Genomic DNA, 20,551 nt, shown 5'->3' with positions numbered 1-20,551 from the left:
AAATTGAATTATTATTAAGGATGTTTAGTGTTAGTAAGTAGAGTCTTCTTCACCAGATCTGGTGCTTGTTACCAGCCTAATTCAATATTTAGGAACAGAAGAAGAAGAACCTTTGTGTTGATTCTATAGAGGCCTTTCCTCTCCCAGGTCCAATGATGGATGTGTCCAATCAACATTTACTGCTGAATACAATGTCCTTTACTGTCACATGCCTTTCCCTTTCCCTTCCCCCTTCAATACTGTGTCAACATTTGGGATGAGCCCAAATCCTAATGTGTGATCTGACCTTCTGACACCGTAGCCCCGTGAGCTACCAACCTGGCCATGCTTCCTGCTCCGGAGTGGGAGCACAAACATCTCTCCCAAGGATCTCCTTCTGCCCATCAATTCTTTTCATGCCTGTTGCTGCTTGTGCATTTTACTGTGGTATAAAAGTCTTGCACGTATTCTTGGTTGCGTCCCCAGAACATGGACGTGGATCTCTTGGTACGTATTTTCTGTGGGAATAAGAATTATGTCTTTTGGAATTTGTAACTGTTGAAATAAGATAAATGAGGGGGAAGAATAAAAAACTGGACTGCAAAGACAGTACAAAATATGAAATTATGTTGGTCAGCATTAAGCAGCATTCTGAAAAGAGAATATGATTTTGGTTTAAAATGATGTAATAACGTATATTCACTATATTTTCTAGTAAAATCTTTGCTTAAATTTCCATTTAAACAACAGGGCAAGTTTTTTTTCAGGTATGTTTGTCTTTTTTTTTCATTAAGCAGGGACATATTTTGAAATATGCAAATTGCATATTTTGGTTTGCTGGGCCAACTAATCAATGAACAAAAATGTTTGACAGAGTCCCAGTAAATGGGACTGTCTCTGACTTGTAGAACTGCAAACCTGTGTTGGTTTAGCACTGTTGCACTGATGGAAACACCAAGTTCTTAGGGAATTCTAGATAAGAAAGCATCAACTTTTGCATGTTTTCTCCTGATATTTTGAAAGGTAAAAAAAACCCCAAAACTGCACTGCTCCAGCCTTGCCTTGCACAGAGGCTCCAACTCCAACACTGTTTTCTTTGTGAGTAATTGTAAGTTCACTGCCCTACAGCGGCAAACAAGGAGGAAAACAAAAAAGATTCCTTTTTTTCACCCCTCAGAATGGCAGTTTCATTAACACCCCATCAGTGGTTTCCACAGCAGAGATCAAAAGAGTGAAAGCCCAGTGACAGTGAGGTCTATTTTTGGTAGTGAAGCATCCACAGAGCTCCTCTGGTTCACTGGGGACATGAGAGGAAACTGCAAATACTGTAGAAGGCTATTCTGATGTCATGTGCTTTTTGGTGGGTTAAAAGGACAAATACCGAGCCTTTCACTTTGGATTCCTCCCTGTCAGTTGCTGTTTATCAAGTAAAGTTGTGGTTTTGTCTACATCACCTACATTGTCCCTCAAACAATTTTTTTTCAAGTACTGGTGAAATGTCATGGAGTAAAGTACATAAATAAGCAGAAAATTAGTTTGGATTTTTCACTTGGTTTTCAAACATACATTAAAAATAGTTAATGGATTTGTTTCAAATGCAAACACAAAACATTTAAGCTTTTCCCACCTCATTTTCCTCCCACTTTTCAATTATTAATTATTACAAATATGATGGGCTAGAGAAAGATGCAAAGAAAGGTACAGCAATGAGGAAAATAAATCCTCAGGTTTGGGGGGAAAATGGGGACAATATTCCAACTGTCATTGAAAAATAAGGAAAATAGTATTTTTACTTTTGTGAAACAATTTAACATTTTTTCAAAATACTAACAGCATTTTCCACTGCTGGAAAGGAGTTAATACTGTGGACAAAACAAAGACAAAGCATTAAATCTGCAGAAGCAAATAACTCCTTCCTTCACTCACAGTTGGGTGGCATGGGCAGCGCTTGGTGTTCATCCCCTCTCACCCTGTTTAAGAATTTTAACATTGAATTTGCTCCATAGCACTGCGTCCCTATCAGCAGAGCCCTTAGGAGAATCCTGCCTCTTTTCCTCATGGGTCTGGGTTGGTTCTGCCTGTGCTGAAGATTTGCTGCCCAGGACAGCACAGTCCAGGTGCAGAAATGTTCATCTCTCCAAAGCCTGGCAATGGACTAAACCCCACCTGGAGGCAGCAATCTCAAAGGACCACAGCCCAGTCACCAAGATTGCTTCAGGTACTACTTCATCTCGTTTGGAACCAAATTTTGGGAATCTTAGAATAGAAATAAATATATTTAATATTACCCTAACTTTGGCTTCAGCAGAGTTACCTCGAGAGCAAACCACACACCCACAGGAAAGGCGATCGTTGCTTAATGGGCTTGAGGCAGCAGATCCTGATAATTTGAGGATGCTGACAAACAAAACCTCTGGGTTCTGATCCAGGGGATGATGTTGCTAAATTGGCAGCCTCGTTGTCTTACAGCGTGACCTTGTGTCCCCAGCCTGGTGAGTCAGCTGGCAGCAGGATCACCGCCTGGAATGTGGCAGAGGGGAAGGAAAGCACAAATACCTACGCACACAGAGGCATGGTACAGTTACATGGGAAGCAACTGAGGGCAAAGCAGCACCTGGAAAAGGGCAGTAAATAGGGCTTAGGAGTGAGGAAAGACTACAGGAAACTGGATACCCAAACACAGGAGAGCCAGGAAGGAGCATCAAAGCCTTTGGAAAGGGCCACAGGTACCGTGGAACAAACAAGGGCACCAGCGGGCACACAGCGCTCGTGGTCTGTGCAGGGATTTGGGAAACAGGACCAACAGAGACACAGCATCTTTTTTTTTTTTTTTTTTTAATCTGAGAAGTCACATCAGCATTTGGTTTCCTTTTTCCTGATACTTTCCTGATGTTTCACGCCAGGTTGGAAAAACATCAGAAAAAAAATTGAAAAAACACAATTACTTGGCTTAAGAAAACATAACTATTTTGCTAATTCTTGCCATTCAGAGACTAAAGTACATCTCTAATATTTCTGTGTAGGAAAAAAATGTAGGATGTGGCCATTACTGAAGAAAATACTGAGGCAAATTCTGAGTTGGGAGTATCAGTTCCTAGGAAGGACCCTCAGGTCTATGTGAGAATCACACACAGAGGTCAGTTCTGGAGCAGATATTATACAGGAATCTTACCCTGCAATTTCACTGTCTCAGTGAATCAGAAACCTCAACACAAATCCTTCAAAATAGCATTAATTCCCTCCTTACTCGAACACACACGTGCACACACAAAACATGTCCCTCGGGCAGCTTTGAAAGTCTGTTGGCTGGCTCTGTAACCCTGAATAGTGCAGAACTGCTTCAAACCCAAGTGCATACTGAGAGCTGGAAACTGGAAGTTTTAAGTCCTCCCCAAATAATGAAACTCAGCAAAATGATGAGCTGCCAACCTTGTTCTTAGATATATTAATTACAGTCTGCAACTGCCAGGGTGAAGTCCTGCACTCATCACTGATTTAAAACAGCCTGTGAAGAGTTCCCGGCTTTGGTTGGTGACACCCAGTGGTGACCATTGTATAAAACAGGCTCCCTGGAACATGGAAATTACGGGCTGTGCCATCACCGAGCAGGCTGGGGCCATTCTTCTCCGAATTTAGCAACAGCGTTTGCTTCTTGCTTATAAAATTGCAAGCAAGGCTTGTGTGAGGCTGTGAGACCTCCCATAAATTGTGCACAGTGACAAGTGTCCTTCTTGAAAAATTCTGCAGATATTTTGTTCCTTCTTCAAGAAATTTCCCTGGATAACAAATAAACTGTTAAATGCCTGACTTTTCCCTGCAGTGCTGCAACAGGTGACATCCTAAAATATTTTTTCTCCCTCCTGAGCACTCTGCTTTGCAATCTCGTGATGTGCAGCTGAACATCAGGCAGTTTCAGAGGGGCCCATTCTAAAACAAATTAAGAAAGTGCAAAATCCCCAGCACTGCATCTGCAGTGGCTGCCCTCTGCTTTCATTTACAAAGGCAGATTATAATGTACATTCAACTTGCATATAATTCATTGTGATCTAAGGTTTTTAAATTTAAAATATTTTATTACCATTAAGGCCCAAACCAAATCTGTTTAGGTCATGGACATTTAATGACAGAAATCTTTCAAAGGGTCCGGACTGCTAGAGACAAATCTTTAAAAGAATAGCAATAGATGGATTAAAAGCCTGGAAATTTTGCTAATCCCATTTAGGGTTAGAAATCCAGCCTTTAGATTCAGCAGGGCTGAATGGGATTATTCACTCAATTCTATTAATAGTTTACTATGTCCATGCCAGGGTCACTTAATATTCGTGTGCTTCTTTTTACACCATCTTTCATATGGGTCTAATTACTGTGCAGAAGATTGATGGTTTCAAGGAACAAACACTGAAATGCCCCATTGGAAAACATTACTGATGTGCATCAAATCGGGAAGAGACATTTGTTCCTGCTTGAGGATGTTATTCATAATAATAAATTCATGGAATCAAGGAATGTCCCTGACATTACTCACATTAATCTAATATTCAATGCAGTTGCATGATGGTAGATTTGCCTAAATGTGATATGCATAAAGCTGTTTGATTTTACTGCTGTCTGAACTCCCAATATCCACAGTTTTCTTGGCAGATACATAAAATTAGCTGTCCCTTGCAGGGGAGTGTGCTGTGTGCAGCATGAGAAATGGGGCTTGTGGGCAGCTTAGATCAGCTTCAGACTGTGGACCAAAACAAACTCAGGGAAGAAATGTGGTTCTATTTTGCACTCAGTTTACATTTCCCAGCCCAGATGAGTAATGGCAGTGAGGGGATGATTTCCCTGGAAGTGCAATATGGTACTGCCATCTAGTGCTGTGCAGCAGGCTCAGCCTCTGCCACACAACTCAAATATAATGTTTTCATACTACACATGGAAGCATTAGCCAAAAAGATCACATTTCCTATCCTTTGATCTATGAAGTTTAGGATTCTGTTGAGTGACATGAAGACTTTGGGTGACATGAAGACTTTGGGTCAGGCTCTGTGATCTGCCCACTATATATATGGAATAAAATAAGATTGCAACAGTGAGAAAGCTCCATAGTCAAACAAAAGGCATGATGGAAACTGTGTTAGAAAAGTGAAGACTATTATCTTCAGAGGCATCAGACGAGTGGAGTTGCTCAATGAGCCAATAATCCCCAGCCAGGATTGGGTTGTCTCTCCTATTAAATAAAACACCCAGAACTCTCAGGTGGCCTACAGATGGTTTCCCATCAAGGTTTTCCTGAGATCATATGGGAAAAATTTGTCAACATTCAAGAATAAGGCAATTTCTTGGTCAATATTTAGCCTCTTGACTCATAATGAAAAGAATGATAATTAAAGTTTTGGTTTATGAGACCAACTTCTGGATGCTGATAAAACACTGGGAGGGAAATGATGTGGAACCACAAAAAAAGGCTGCCAAAGGAAAAACATATTTTAACTGTAAGGACTGAGCACTGTTAGGTAGGATGTGACTAAAATAACTTTGGCTGTCAGCAGAGAGGATCTCATGTTTATTGACAACTGTAATTGTTAGTGGTGCAGTAGGAGGAAAGTTGAAATTCAAAAAAATATTCATCCCAGAATAGTTCAAAACTTGATCCAAAACCTACCAGAGTCCATTAAACTCTTGGTTTGAATTTTGGGCCAGTACTTCAAAATGTGCTAAGAGAACTTCAAGCATGGCTTGTAACCAGAATGAACAGTGCAGTTAAAATATTTGCAGGGCAAGGCTCATGAAAAAGTCTTTTCTGCATTTCTCTCATTTTAAACTCATTATTATTTCTCAGAATAGAGGTGCTGCTCAGGAACTGGAAAGGTCAGGATAATCATTCACTCACTTTGGACAGTATTGGGAAAAGTCCCTCTTCTTTTTTATAGTATATTCCACAGCAAGATGGAACATAATGAATGTGATATATAAGAATATACATAATAAATAATATATGGAATATATATGAATGTATGCAGTAAATTTGAGCTTCATTCAGTATCCACTGAAATCTTCAAAAGTCCTCTTCTTACTTAAGTAACTAACTGATTAAGCCCTAAGAGTAAAATTAGAAGACTAAATTGAAATTTAAATTTTTTAAAGGATTCAAAGATTGTTCTTTTTCAAACACGGCTCAAGGTAAAAATGAAACACATAACTTTCTCTCTCAGGGCTTTTTTTTGGATCAAACCTGTAAGGTTTTTTTATGCTTTCCTTTTTACTGAAGCAAGTGAGTAGTATCTTCATGGTTTGTCCCACAGAGATTAAGTAGTTTGATAAATTCTACATCATATTAAAATGTGATATTGTAACATTGTTTTTTTGTATTGACAAAGGATGAAATGTCACATCAGCTGATGCAGCCATTCATGTTTTCATAAGAAGTTTGTGGCAGCCTCTTAGTATAAAAAACTTTACATAAATTAGGTAGCCACCTCCATTTCCCCATTTGGTGAAAGTACACTATAAGAAGTTATTCTTTTTGTCATTCTTTTCCAGTTAATTGAATCACATAGCTTGCAACTAGAGTAGGAATAACACTTCAGAGTAATTTCTAGGAGAGCACAGAGAAAAGCAACCCATTGTAATAGTTCAAAGTGAATCTTTTTCTATTTCTATGCATTTCTTTCTTGCAATGTGCAAGAACCCTACCATAACATCTAGCAAAATACACTTCAGTCCAACTTCACCCTATAGCAAATGGAATGCTAAAAATGGTAAAATCCAAGTCAAATTTGTAACATTTGTTTCTCGAATTTAATAAAAATACCAACCAGGAGTGCTGGCGAGATCTGCAACAGCCCTCTGGTGTTATAAGAAGCAGATTACAGATCAGATCTTCATTTCCTTTTGCCCTGCATTGGACCAACTTTTTATGACCTTTATAAAACAAAGAAACCAGTGGAATGTTGTCATTTTGCACTGTTTTGTGTAAGAACAACCCAGAATCAATCCTGTCTTGGATTTACCATTGAACCTGCAGTGATTGCAGGAGCTGATCATGGCCTCTGTGTTATCATAAGATGCAGCAGTGATGTTTCTATAAATGATCTCCTTGAGCAAAGGCCCAAAAGGTTGGGCTCTTCCTCCCCTTTCTGGTCCCTTTCCCATCTCCATATTTATTCAAGTCATCATTCAGGATCTTCTGATACCACACTCTCTACTTCCTAGTACCAATGTCAGTTCACATCTTCCAGCATCTGCCCAGGATGGATGACCAATAATGTAGGCTTGGAATGAGCTTTTTATTACTGGAATTCCTTGTGCAGTGCAAACCCACGCAGGCAGTAACTCAAACCAGGCACACAAGTCTCCTGGCTGGGCAAAGAATTCATCTCCCCTCAGGCTACTAAAGGGTGAAAAAAAGCACCTAAAAACCTGGCCATTAGGTGGTTGTTTTCTTTGCAATGTACATAAGGCCAGAGCAACAGCAAATGTAGTTATTTCCCACTGAAGAAAAACTATTTGCTTTTTCTAAGCAGCTTCAAAACAAGCTTGGTATGCTTTAGTACAAGAATATTGCTTTCAAGTCAGACATTTTCCTATTGTTGCAACCACAGCAATGGAATAAGAAACTGAGTAACAGAAGTAGCAATCCTGGAAGCTGTTAATGATGGATCTGGAGCTGGGTTTGTTCTGTGACCTTAATGATAGGTATGAGACAGGAAGAGAGGCTGCTGAAGCGTGTAGGAAACAGCCCCATTCACAAATCAGACTTAGTTAAAATCAGCTTCTAGAAGGGATTTAGCCAGACCACTTCCCAAGATTAAAGGAAAGCCCATTCCATCAAGGAAATAGAAAACAAATATTCAATTCCTGAATAAACAGCACTATTATACTAAATCCATGCAACTCATTCCTACATCCTCTTGGCAAAGACCAACACGTTTCTTCTACAATGCAACTGATGTCACATAAACTAAGCAACACAATGGTAACTAAAGAAGCTCATCCAAAAGAACATCAGCAGAATTGAAGACAATTAAGCAAAGACTTAACTACAAAAATGAAATTGCTGGTCTGGAGTGCAAAAACCAGCCAGAAAGATCATAACTGTTGATTCTAAGCTCAGTAAGTCTTACCAACCAAATATGCAGCTATGTCCCTGTCTGAGCCTGGAAAAAATGGAGCACATTGTGATGGTAGGATGACTTTTCTTCAGATTATATCAAAAAGAGAGACGGGAATGATTTGTGGCATGGGAAAGTTTGCTCTTGTCACAAGGGAAAGAGCTACTAAAAAGGCAGCCTTGGATTGTCTCAGGGGCAAAGGTTTTCCTGATTGAGATTATTTATAGAGAATTAGCTTTTACGGTGGGCGTTTTATGATTTTCTTTTTCTCTTGAAAATTCCACCCGTTCCTCGTTATTCATTTCAGATGCTCCACATGAATGAAGCATAGCAAGGTGTCCTTTGTAGAAAAATTCCAGCAGCAACTCACTAAACTCACCAGCACTGTAAGTAACTTCAACAATCAGAAAATTATTAATATTTGCCAAGAATGTTTTGTGCTTTCCCTGCTAATCAGCTCGATGTACTGGAATAAATGGGGTACTTTAAAGTGAATCATCCACATCACAGAGTGGATGTATTTGTTATCTACGGTGTAATTAATTTCTCTCCAACCAGATCAGAACACTCGTGAGCTGTCTGCATATTTAAGATATTTCCTGGGTTGTATCTGCCAGGAAGGATGTTTTTCATGGGAAACTGATTGCTGCTTCTGTTTTATTGTACTTGCAGAACTGGCTTTTTCACAGTGGCTGATTGCCATTACTGTGTTTTACCAGGATTAGTGTACCACGCAGTCTTATACACTGTTAGCAGTTCTAATATACTCAGCATGATTATAATACAAGTTTCCATTCTCTGGAGTTTTTTATTCCTCTAGATTTCTCATTAGTGACTCTAAGGAAAATAACACCTTCCTTGTTTGATTAAAATATCCCATGTTCACGCTTTCAGTGACAGAAAAGGCTCTTTTAAATCAACCTTTAAAACCATATCAATCTAAGAATGTCTTTATTTATGAAATCCTAAGCCATTTCAAGATGATGATTAAATGATTTAAAATTCAGATTAAAAAAAAAAGAATCAATCACATTCCATTAAAACTTCAGGACATGCTTAGAGGACTATACTGATAGATCATGTCCTTGCCCATCTTCCAAACTGCTCTTCAGATCATGCTGACTCTCCTCTGGATCTCTGATATTCTCCTCCCCAGAGGGAGGTGTTCATCTCCCTGTTGGAGGTGAACTGCTATATCATATCCCACACATGCTTTTTATCTCCAGCCTCACAGTGTCCCATGGCCACTTTATGAATACAGAGGCTTCTAAAGGTTGTCAGGAGCCATAAGAGCTGTGGGCAAAGTGTTTTCTGGGCTCAGATCATATGGATGCAGCTTCTGTTACAGTGGGAATGTGGGAGGATTCGCTTTCCAGTTGTTTCTCAGCCAACTCTGCAAAGTGAGGATGAAATGATGGCACTTCCAGTGGCCACAGAAAAGCTGCTCAGTTGTCTTAGAATCTGTGCTGGGTATAAAGGAGAGTTTTGTTTGGGGTTTTTATGCCTGTGAATGTTGTTTCTACACGAACCCTCTCACCTTTCTGGGTGACTTGGTCTTTATGCTGTTCCTTTTCTCTGGGCACAGAGCACTGCACAAAAACAGGCACGGAAAAAAAGGGAATTCTCCCTCTTTCCATCCCTTCACATTTTTAATAATTCCTATTGACCTTTGGCCACTCTGCAGGAACAGATGCAGAGAGTTATGAAACTGTGGACTGTTCAGCACTGAGATTCTAAAATATAATCCTAATGGGTACTGAAACAGCTAAATCCCCCCAAAACAATAAAAACAAACAAACCAACTCCCAACATTATAGTCTCTGAGTCAATCCTATGGCTGGTGTAGATCATCACTCCTCCTCTGACTCCTATGTAGTTCTGACCATATCAGCCACCTGAGACTGGTCCTCCTCATGCTGGAATGTGGAGAGTATCCTGCTTAAAAAACAGCTCTAAAAACCAGCAATTCTCATTTTGACCGCCCTGCTCTGTTTTTAAAAGGACAGTGAGGAAGGAATGGACTGTTTCCTTTCTTTTAAATAAGGTTTTTTTCTTTCAATTCTCTCTTCCTGTGCAAGAAAAAAAAGGAATTGTAAAGGCAGTTTTAATTTCCATCCTTCTTTTTTTTTTTTTTAATTGAAAGATAATGTTCTTTTTCAATGAAAATAGAAAAAGATTATTGAAGATGGCCTTCTCTCCAGAGAAAATATATAATTAGAAAGCAATTTCTTCAATGAGGAGTGATTCAATAAATGACAGTCATCCATTTGAAGACACAGGATCTTTTAGCATAATTAAAATGGGCTCATTTTACAGCTGAGTACCAGTGTCTCTGCCCTCCCACCTTCGGGTGTTGGCTTTCAACATGCTGAAAACACTGAGGCCAAGTTTGAGACATTGCATATATCAGTCTTTCCCATTTGAACCATTTGTAGTTCTCTATCTTTGGAAAGAAAGTGCTTTAGATAAGCACAATTTATTTATGAATCAAATGGACAAATCCTTGCTTAAGAGATTAACATTCTTCCTAGTTCACATTCCCTGCAGATTTGAAATATTGAATAATTTCTGGCTTCAAATTCTAAATACTGAAGTATATAGTTCCTTGTAGAAAACTGCTTGTATATTTTCTTCCAGACATAACTGGATGCATGAGTTTGGTCTTTATATATTGCATGTGAAGTGTCCCTTTGATGTGTGACATACAAGGGCACTACAGCTAAGGACACCAGAGTTTTGGTTCCTTTCTTCTGATATGAGTTCAGACAAATACTTTCAGATCTTGATTCCTCATCTGTGAAATGGAAAAAAAAAATCTCTGGTTCCCTCAGATGGGAATCGCTGTATGAGCCAGAAATCCTGTCCCCTATTTCAGTAATATGAAGCACTAAATAAGTAACTTGTGCTGCAAGAAGATGGGTTTGCCTGTGTCATAAGTAGCCTGGAAGCTACTCAGCTCTACTTCATTAATAACAGCAATGATTGACTGTGTTAGAAATTTGAAATGCATTCAGATCTTCTCTCTGCCCCAGGAAACTTCAGGTCTGGCACAAACAAAAGGTGGCTGCCACAATGCACTGAGAGATGCAGGAGCCCTGGCTGGTGGGCATTTATCAGTGTTCACCAGTGAAAGGCTCTTTTTGTCTGCAGCACATTTGAGCAAGTAGGAAAAACTAATAGCTTTGACTTCAGGAGGCCAGACAGTCTGCAGACAAGCACTGTGCAGATCTCCAGACCGCCCTGCGAAGGCTCCTCAGTTCTTGCCCTCAACACTCCTATTATTCCCTTGCAATTGCTGCCAGTTGGCTTGGAAACCAGGGAGTATTTGAACAGCTGAATTCTTCCCTCAGTTACACTTGGCACCGCCATGGACTTCAGGGGAGCTCCAGGGTGGAACTGAGGGCAGGACTTGGCTCTGGGCACCCACTACAAACCAGGTCAGGGCCACCAAAGGCAATTCTGCCCTTAATGCTTTAATCCACACCCTCAGCTAAAGGAACCAAAAGCCTTTAACTGTGTCACCGAGAAGGTCCTGCTCCTCCATTTGGGCGCAGGATCACGTGCCTGGAGCTCTGTCCACGTGCCAGGGAGTGTGAAAGCAGCACATTTGTCATCCCTGAAGTGTGGCCTGGGTGCCACTCACGCCGACCCACCGACCACACCGAGCTCAGCCAGATCCCCGAGCTGGGCTTGAAACGCTGCTTTGTTTTAACCACATATTTTTATTTCATGAAACAGAGCTAAGTATCCTGAAACTAAAGGAGTATTTTTTCATGCTGCTATAATTTGTGAAATAATGAGACATTTTGGTCTGTTAACTCCTCTTAAGTCTCACCACAATGTTATGCTTTGACTTCATTTGTGGTTGCAAAATATTTACTTTTCTCTTTAGCAGATTATATGAAGCTGTGTATTTTGTCTTGGGAGATATATACATATATTTATATATATTTAATCTTAGTAGAAGCTGTTAGTAAAGCTACTTTTGTGCTCTGATCTGTTTTTGGATCCTCTTTAAAAATATTTACCGGGATATTGTGGATTTATTTGCTGATGCCATCTTTTCTCAAAAAAAAAAAAAAACGAAAAAGAAAAAGAAAAAGTTAAGACACACTAATAGTGTGGGGTTTTTTCACTGTGCAGGTCATACACACACAAAAAAAGTCCTCACTTGCATGGGGAATATATTCCCCAAACAATTATTTAGTAATATTAACTTTCCCCCATTAGTGATTATTAATGGAAGGTGGTATTTCTAAAATGGCCAGAGGGAGTTAGAATCTTAAGCCTTCTAAAAAGTCAGAGTGAGTTTTTACTAGGACAAACTGCAGCATAAAGGAGGCAGTACCATCTACTTAGGATTTAAACAGCAGGACACCTGGGCTTACTTCCCTTCCTTTTCCATCAACAATCAATCATCAAAACCAGATCATCACTCATTTCCCAACTGAGCTGCTACCCAAGTAAAATCCGGGCAGCGAAGATCCAATCCCAAACCGAACAGCTGCAGTGTTCAGGACACTTCTGATCCCACATTTGAAGCACCTGTAGTTACACTGCTCCTTATGCAATATGGCTGTGAAGTAATGAACTATTTAATTTAATGTTTGTAAGAGGGGGTGATATTCTTTGTTAAAAACAAGCTGTGTGTCCAGTCATACTTCTCTCCCCCCACTCCTCCAGTGACAATTCAAATCCAACTTCCTCCATGTCTGGGAATGCCCCCTTACCCAGGTTTTTCATGGTATTTGGAGTCCATCTCAGCTCTACTACCTCTCTCTTCATGCCCTACCAGCTTAATGCTTTGATGTCTCCATCACTGCCATCATCTTGGGGACTTCTGCAGTTTCCCTACAGAATCCCTAAATTTCCACAGGCAGCTTTTCCCACATATATGGTGTTTTACCTGGTTATACTGAAATGCAGTTTAATGTTCTCACCACAGTGAGTGTTGCAGACTCCTGTCAGTGACCTAAATTGTTCCTGACTTGCCAGACTATATCTGACCTGCCATTCCTGTCACTTGGCTTACATCTTCTTTTTGCCTGATGTGGAACTCTGGACTTGAGAAAATTAGATTTTCAGAAGTCTTTAGGCACCTAAAGAAAGGCACTTTGTTGCACTAAAAAGGGGCTTAAAGAAATAAGGCACCTAATTCCTGTTGACTGGCAGTGGAAAAGTGCTTAAAATATTTAATGAGTCCTAGCAGTTTAATTAGCTGCTCCCAGGTGCTGTAAAGTCCCCAAGACCACTTTCGAAGATAACAACCTTTCCTTTTAATTTGTGCATTGTTTCCTATTGTGGAAGCAGGGAAAGGATGCAGAAATGAACATAAATTATATACATTATATATATATCTGTATTGGACAAGCAGGATAAAGAAGGTGTTTCTTGTACTTTCTGCTTGTGCTGTTTTTTAACCCCACTTCCAGCTGTATACAAGCTGCAACTGGCAATCTTCCTATTAAATATCTACATTAAGTAAAAGATTCCTCAAAAGATATTAAAGTAATTCAAACTGAGCCTAAAATTCACTCTTTTTTTGTTGATGTTGTTGCTTTATTTGGGTATTTTTTCCAGAACTTAGCAAGAACATAAATGCCTGACCTTTGTTTTCATTCTTATATGGATTTAAAGCAATCTGGGGAAGGCAGGGGGAAGAGGGAGGAGTGAAGGGGAGTTTCTAATTTTTCCACAAGACACATCTTGGAGAAAGATGAACTAATTTAGGAAACAACAGATGCATATGTTTTCCAAATGTCTCAGGGATTTTTGAGCTTGTGAAGAAAAAGGATGTGTTTTATTATTGTCTTTGATACCTCCTACTTTCTCCTGGTAGAATCCCAGGACTTCTGATCCTTAGGTTACACAGGAGCCACAGAAGCTGGATTGAATGAGACAGCCTGACACTGCTCTTGCACCTCTGGATGACACAATTCAGTTTTGCTGAGAAACCCCAGTCTGGGGATTCTAAACCAAACACTGAAATCTACACTAAAGAATTAGAACACAAGCACTGAGGTGATCCTGCAATAATCATTTATATTGTAATCAAACACTTTGGGATCTAGCCAGGGATGAAATCCTACATAGTAACATATAACCCCTGAAAACATGATACATGCCCAGAAAATTCTGGGCTAAGTGCAGTGAAACACTCCATACTCATCCTGCTTTTCAAAGAGCTTAGCCAAGGGTATCCTTTTTCCAGGGATAATTTTCTTGGATGCCATGAGGAAGAGCAGATGCCTATAAAACTTTTACCATGTGGTGCTTTGTCAGTGTACTCCAGAGGGCAGCATGGTAGTGCCAGTGAGATTGTCTACCAAGTCATACAAGATCCCTCTGAAATTTCTTGTTAAAAATAAACATTAAATTATTTACTAATATTTTCTACACGCCATCAAATATATGAAAGCAACATCTGAAGAAATGCAGTTCAGACTTCATAGGTAACGATAAAAAAGTGGTTTATAAGGAGATGAAGTTTAAATTAAAAATATCAGTCCTCCTCTGCAATATGTTAGTTTTATAAAAGGATTGCAAAATCTCAACCTAAATTCAAACAGAAAACAAAATTAAACCAGATTTCATCTTCTTTAAAAAATGTTTATTTTCTGATGATTTTCCCACTCAGCCTCAATTTTGGATGAGAAAAATGTTAATATATTAACTTAAAGTATAACATGTTCTGTATTAAGTGCTTTCTTCAAAGTCAAAGTTATATATGAAAGATTTTGTAATTTACAGTATCTAAGTAAGGGAAGAAAAAAATCAAACTTCTAAATACTTTAGAAAATGTTCACTGTGCTCTTGGTGCTTCTAGATATTGCAGCCTAAGAAATGACTTGTTTTGGTGATTTATGTGTAAGATGGATCTTAATGAAAATCACACCTCTTTACACAAAAAACCCCCAACAGTCTGCAAAGAGTTGATTACAATATTTGACTAGATTATATTATTGGACTGAAATGTATCCCCTTTATCATGGTCCTTAATCTGGCAAGTATCCAGTCCCTCATTAAAAGTACTCACACACAGACACACACACATATAAAAATATAAATATATATATACTAAGTATGCAGGTGCCAGAATGCTGAGCAACTGAAAATCAATTGCCACCATCACAGTAACATTAAAAAACTATTTCTCAAGAATATTATTATATAAAATTACGATAGGATCATATTCCAATTGTTTTAATAAAGTGGCTACAATATAGGGCATTGTTTAGTCAGGATTGGCCATAAAATGCTGAAATCAAGCCCCAACCTATATGTAGGAGAAGGTTTCTTATAAATAATGCCAGCAAGACGAATGAGAATCCCTTTATATTGCAACCATTAAAAAGCTTATGGAGTGTTGCTTTGCTTATTATGGATTTTATCAGGGTTTTGTTGAGTGAAGTAGCAATTAAACTAAATATGCTGTCCCAAAAACCATTTATTACTGCTCTGTCTGCACAGAGCAGACTATACAAGAGGCCATGGCTTGCATTTCAAAACATGATTTAGGCTTTCTCTTCAGTGGCTGTGAAGAACCTGGTATGGGTCTCTCACAAGCGACCTGATGAAGCCAAAAATCTACTGGGTCAAACTTTTAGAATTTTGAGTCCTATGCCACTTGTCTAACACAGCAGGTGCCTTTCCCAAATGGTTCCAAGGTCATTTATGGTGCCTTCAACAATCTAATACAGTGTTCCTAAAGTCAAAGGAAGCCCTGGAACAAGCCTTGCAGCCCACAGATATTTTCCATTCTGAGAGTTTTTTCTGGAGTAGTCTAGATGTGAGAAAACTTTCCAAGGAATTTTGGAGAAGTTACCTTTTCCTGAATAAGTTTTAAAAAATCAGGATCTTTGGAAGAAATATTTTGCAGAATCGCTTTTATACCAAGGCCTTTCCAGTCCTACACAATGCCAGGGTTGTACCAACACAGGACACTTGAAGAGGCTGTAACACTTTGGCCCACAGTCCCCTCCAAAAGAAGGAAGTACTTAAGGAAGGCTCAGTCTGAGAAGATCGGTAATTACAATCTGTAGACAATTAAGCTTAGAGGAAGGTTGGTTAAAGATAGTATCTTGCAAGAGAAAACACATTTTCTGCAGTTTGAAAAGACATAGATGCTATCACAATATATTTTTGACAGTTCATTAGCACTGTCTGCAAGCCCTGACCATGGACACGGGGATTTTGGGCTGAGTTTTGCTTCACTGTTTATCTGTGTCCTGCAGGCCAAGCAAAGCTGCTTTCATTTCCCTTTGTCCACTTACCTGCTATGAAAATAGATTTTAATAGCCCAACTCTTTTAATAAATGTTAATTTGTGCAACTCAAACTGCATGCAGCTTTTGCTACCTGTGTTCAAATGTGCACCAACCTGGGCAGATACAGCATTGCTTTTCCCTGTAGTAATCCATGTCTCATCCTTCCGTGGGAATCTACGATGATTACAGTGGACATCTAGACACAGAAAACATGACAGAGATATATTGTGATAAAAAGATATGGTAAATATGTATTTAACTGACCCCTTTAATTAAACTGCAATAAAAATATTCCATTACATAATAAAGTAACGGTGTGGATTGTCACAAAAGTGACCAGCAAGAATACTCTTATAGGTAAAATATTCCCTTCAGACTTGAGATCTGTATTCAGCTCCTCCCAGAAATATTTTCTGTTTCATAGAGAAAAACCCCACCTTTTCTATGCTGTATTTTTCCATGTGTAGAACTCACCCTTTGTCTGTCACACTAAACCAAGACAGAGACTGTGTAATTACACTTTTTGTAGAACCTTGTAGTAGCATTGGCTGATGGCAGCTGGGGCTACTGAGTGCTGTAAGTTAAAAAAAAAAAAAAAAGAAAATTCTTGGATTTGGTTTGATTTCACTGCCAGCACTTTAGGTCAGCCCCTAAGCTGCTTTAGTTTTTAATTAAAATACATGAATAATACCCTTTGAATACTTGCTTCTCTGTTGTTTCCAGCTACACGCTAATTTTCTTGTCCTCATTTACACAACATTTAATTTTCTGGTTGTTATCCGGAGAATTTCCACGGTATTTTTTGTTGTTGTTGCTGCTGTGGTTATGCTGGCTTTCTCCAAAAGACACTTGCTTCAATGGTAAATCAAAATCTTTGCCATCTTACTCACTCCCCATGATTTCCATAGGGTAAGAGCATCAGTCATTGGCCTGTAATTATCTTTAATTCACCGGTACTTTCCTTGGACCAGCTGCATGAGGGACTGAATTTGGTGCAATGAAAAGACTGCAGCAGATTCTCACAGCAGCAGAAGAGTGAAGCTACACAGTCTAACACATAACTGCATGTGCACCACTCAGCCACAATACAATTAAGGCTCTGGCTCCAAAGAAATTGTGATCCAAGGCTTTCTGCAAGCTTTAAACAAGGGCTTCGATGCTCACTGTTGTGTTGTCTGTGTTGCCAACTCTCTCAGTTCCTACCAAGAATCTTACAATGATATCTGCCGAAAATCTCATTTCTGAAAGTCATAAATCTGCATGAGAACCTCCAGATTCATTTTGGGGGAAAAAATAGAGTTTCTGTCATTGCAAAGAAAAAGACTGGAAAACATGACACAGATGTTTCCTTAAGGCTCAGTAAACAGAAAGCAAATTAAAAAATACCTTTTTAAAAAGTTCTTTGATTTACAGATCAATCTTTTAAAACTTGAAGGCCAGCCTGCTGATGTTTTAGTACTTCAGGTTGACAGAACAATCAGTGAGACTATTCACAGAGTATAAAGATAAAAATGTGCAAAAGATCTTTGTCAGATCTGGGCCTACAGCCAACCTCTCACTCCCCAAGAGCATGTCATATGGCACTACTTCTAAATTTGGCTCAAATTTGTTTTGGTGAGTGCAAAATTTGTCTAGATCCAAAGCTAGTTCTGCATCTACCATTTAAAGCTTTTCCATCACATGCAGAAAAAAAGAAGCTTTTAAGTGAAAGTAAAACAACATTGGGCAGGGACCCAGAGCCTGATACCTGAGCTATAAACTACCACTGATCACAGTATTGAGTAAATTCACTAAAAATATCTTCCTCAGCTTCCCTGCCTAATGCCAGATAGACTCCACAGCCTCCCAGCTCTTCTTGCCTGGACTACAATTTGCCCCCATAAAGCCCCAGGGAATCAAGATAAAAGCAATGGCAGAAAGTGAATGGGATAATTTCCTTCCTCTCCAACATTTTCCATGTAATGTTGGCTGCTAAATCTGCAAAGTAACAGTCAGCAAAGGAAATCTTTGACAATGACTGCATGTCTCACATTGCAGCCCCTTCCTCCCCCTTTTTAGCTGTTTATGCTAAATCACTTTTTATTTGCCACATGGAAAAAGCCAGTGCCCAAGATGACGATACACTGAATGCAGCATCTCCCTTAACCCTTTCCAAACTCCAGAAAACTCAGGGAAAAAAGGTGGAGTTCACTCATCTCTCAACAACAGCACAAAATATAAAAACCAAAAGAAAATATCTATCAAAGCAGAAAAGGGTACTTTCCCTTGATCTGCTGATACACACAGAATATCACACGAATAACACCCGTCTTCTGTCCCTCCCTGAGTGATTCCTTCCTCTGTGAATGTCTTTTGCTCTGAACAAGGGGGAAAATGACAACAAAATAAACAGCAACATGGCAGTAAAATATAACCCAGGTCTCAAAAGAGCTCCTGGACGTGTGACTGGACCAGCACTTTAGCATTAAAGCCCTCAGGAATTTTCTGACCATTGGATCAGTGAGATGGCAAGGAAACGGCCCTCCTCTTCAGCATGATGGCTGAGGGAGATGAAGCAGAAGAGTTTATAATCAAACCTATATATAACCTATATATATCAAACCTGAAGAGTGGGGATTTCTGTCCCATCTCACCTTAGCTCAGCACTGAGGGAAATCTACTGTCACCTGAGGGAAAGCATCTCTCATGACACCTCAGGAAAAGCTTCTCTCCTGCCACCTGAGGGAAAAATGTTGTCACCCGAGGGAAAAAACTGCTGTCATCTGAAGGAAAACTTCTGTCACCTGAGGGAAGACTCCTGTCCTGCCACCTGAGGGAAAACTACTCTCCTGTCACCCAAGGGAAAAATCCTCTCCTCTCATCTGAGGCAAAAATACTGCCGCCTGAGGGAGAGCTTCTCTCCTGTCAGGAGGAAAACCCCTCTCCTGCTCACCTGAGGGAAAGCTTCTCTCTCGACACCTCAGGGAAAGCTTCTCTCATCTGAGGGAAAGTTTCTCTCCTGCTAAAGGTTAGTGGTGACAGAGCCAGATTTCAGACACTGCTACACTCTTTCCCCACAGCTCCACAGTCCCTGGGGCTGGAGGGTGGCAGTGGGACGGGATCCACTGCGGAGCTGTTTTGGTTTTTGGGTGTTGGTGGAAGGTTTGGCGGAGGCCGAGCTGTGTGGGCAGGTGAGCCGGGGGCTCCTGAGGCCTCACGGGCAGTCGTTCAGCCCCCACAAAACCTCTGCTTGAATTTCAAGATGCAGTTTTGAACTTCAGCCACGTGATGGCCACGTTTAAAAATTTAGGTTTGGACAATGCCAGTGCTGTAGTCTCGGAGATAACGAGCCCAAAATTTACGTGGTCGGAACATCCTCTAGACGACCCCACACGGGAGTATGTTTGCGCACGTGGCCATTTTGATTGTGTAAATATTTACTTCAATACCTCTATGAAACAAATATATAACATAACGTGGGGGAGAGGCAAATGTTTTACAGTTGAAGTGGTATTTCAAATTTAATGCTCTGGTCCCGTGGCCCAGGATGTGGTGGCTCTTTGGCACCTTGGATCCTGGGCCTCGGTCACACTGCAGCTGGGATGTGACTGCCCAGAGGCTTGGAATACACGTAGCACTGCCTGTTTATGTTTGTACACAGCATAATAACATAAAGATAGAAATATTAATATTATAGAAATATAATAATGTAAATATTGTTTCACACAATCTGTGAAAGAACTAGCTGCGGTTTGAGACAGTGCCCAGCCAATCCCTCCCCTGATTTCAATACTGAAAGAGAACACATGATAGTACATTCTGAGATTTGCTAAGTTTCAGATTTATAAAGAAATGTGGAAACCTAATGGTGCTTTCAAACTGAAAAAGGTAAGACGCTTCATGTGGAAAGTGGGTGCAAAATTGGCATTCTGATATTTTTCAGATTTAATTTCTTCCTAAAAAAAAATTAGATAAGTCAAAATGATTTTTTTTTTCTGTTGTAAATTTGTGTTTTGAGCCTTTGATTGAACTCTAAGCCATTTTGGCTGAGATCATGGTCTGAGCCTTTCACCTGAGAAATGCAAACCTGCTTTTGACCTTTTATTTATTTTGAAAGTATTAACCTTCAAATGATTCAAGGATATAATCCTAATGGATGCAATATCCTCTTGCAATTTTCTTCTGACATGGCACATTCAAAAGTTGTGGGACTGGCTGTCATTGCTTG

General features: G+C 39.7%; 1 protein-coding gene and 1 long non-coding RNA gene across 3 annotated transcripts in view; one reads left to right on the top strand and one right to left on the bottom strand.

Moving 5' to 3' along the window:
* Nucleotides 1-413: 413 nt before the first annotated feature.
* Nucleotides 414-19,704, bottom strand: LOC108495869. 2 transcript variants are annotated; one of them, XR_001874255.1, is made up of 3 exons: nt 19,277-19,704; nt 16,458-16,540; nt 414-497 (listed from the first exon to the last, which is right to left on the bottom strand). It is a non-coding gene; the product is annotated as an uncharacterized LOC108495869 (long non-coding RNA). The 2 variants fall into 2 exon arrangements; XR_001874256.1 differs by lacking the exon at nt 19,277-19,704 and adding an exon at nt 18,978-19,235.
* ANKFN1 (ankyrin repeat and fibronectin type III domain containing 1) overlaps nt 19,237-20,551 on the top strand; it is a 132,958-nt gene continuing 131,643 nt past the window's right edge. The window contains exon 1 of the mRNA XM_017812026.1: nt 19,237-19,351. The gene's annotated coding sequence lies outside the window, so the exon portion shown is untranslated. The remainder of the gene's footprint in view (nt 19,352-20,551) is intronic.

Source organism: Lepidothrix coronata, unplaced genomic scaffold (genome assembly GCF_001604755.1).
Source record: "Lepidothrix coronata isolate B3197 unplaced genomic scaffold, Lepidothrix_coronata-1.0 Scaffold34, whole genome shotgun sequence".
In the NCBI taxonomy this organism is placed as follows: Eukaryota; Metazoa; Chordata; class Aves; order Passeriformes; family Pipridae; genus Lepidothrix; species Lepidothrix coronata.
The sequence above is the reverse complement of the archived record's forward strand: the minus strand, read 5'-3'. Positions and strand labels throughout refer to the sequence as shown.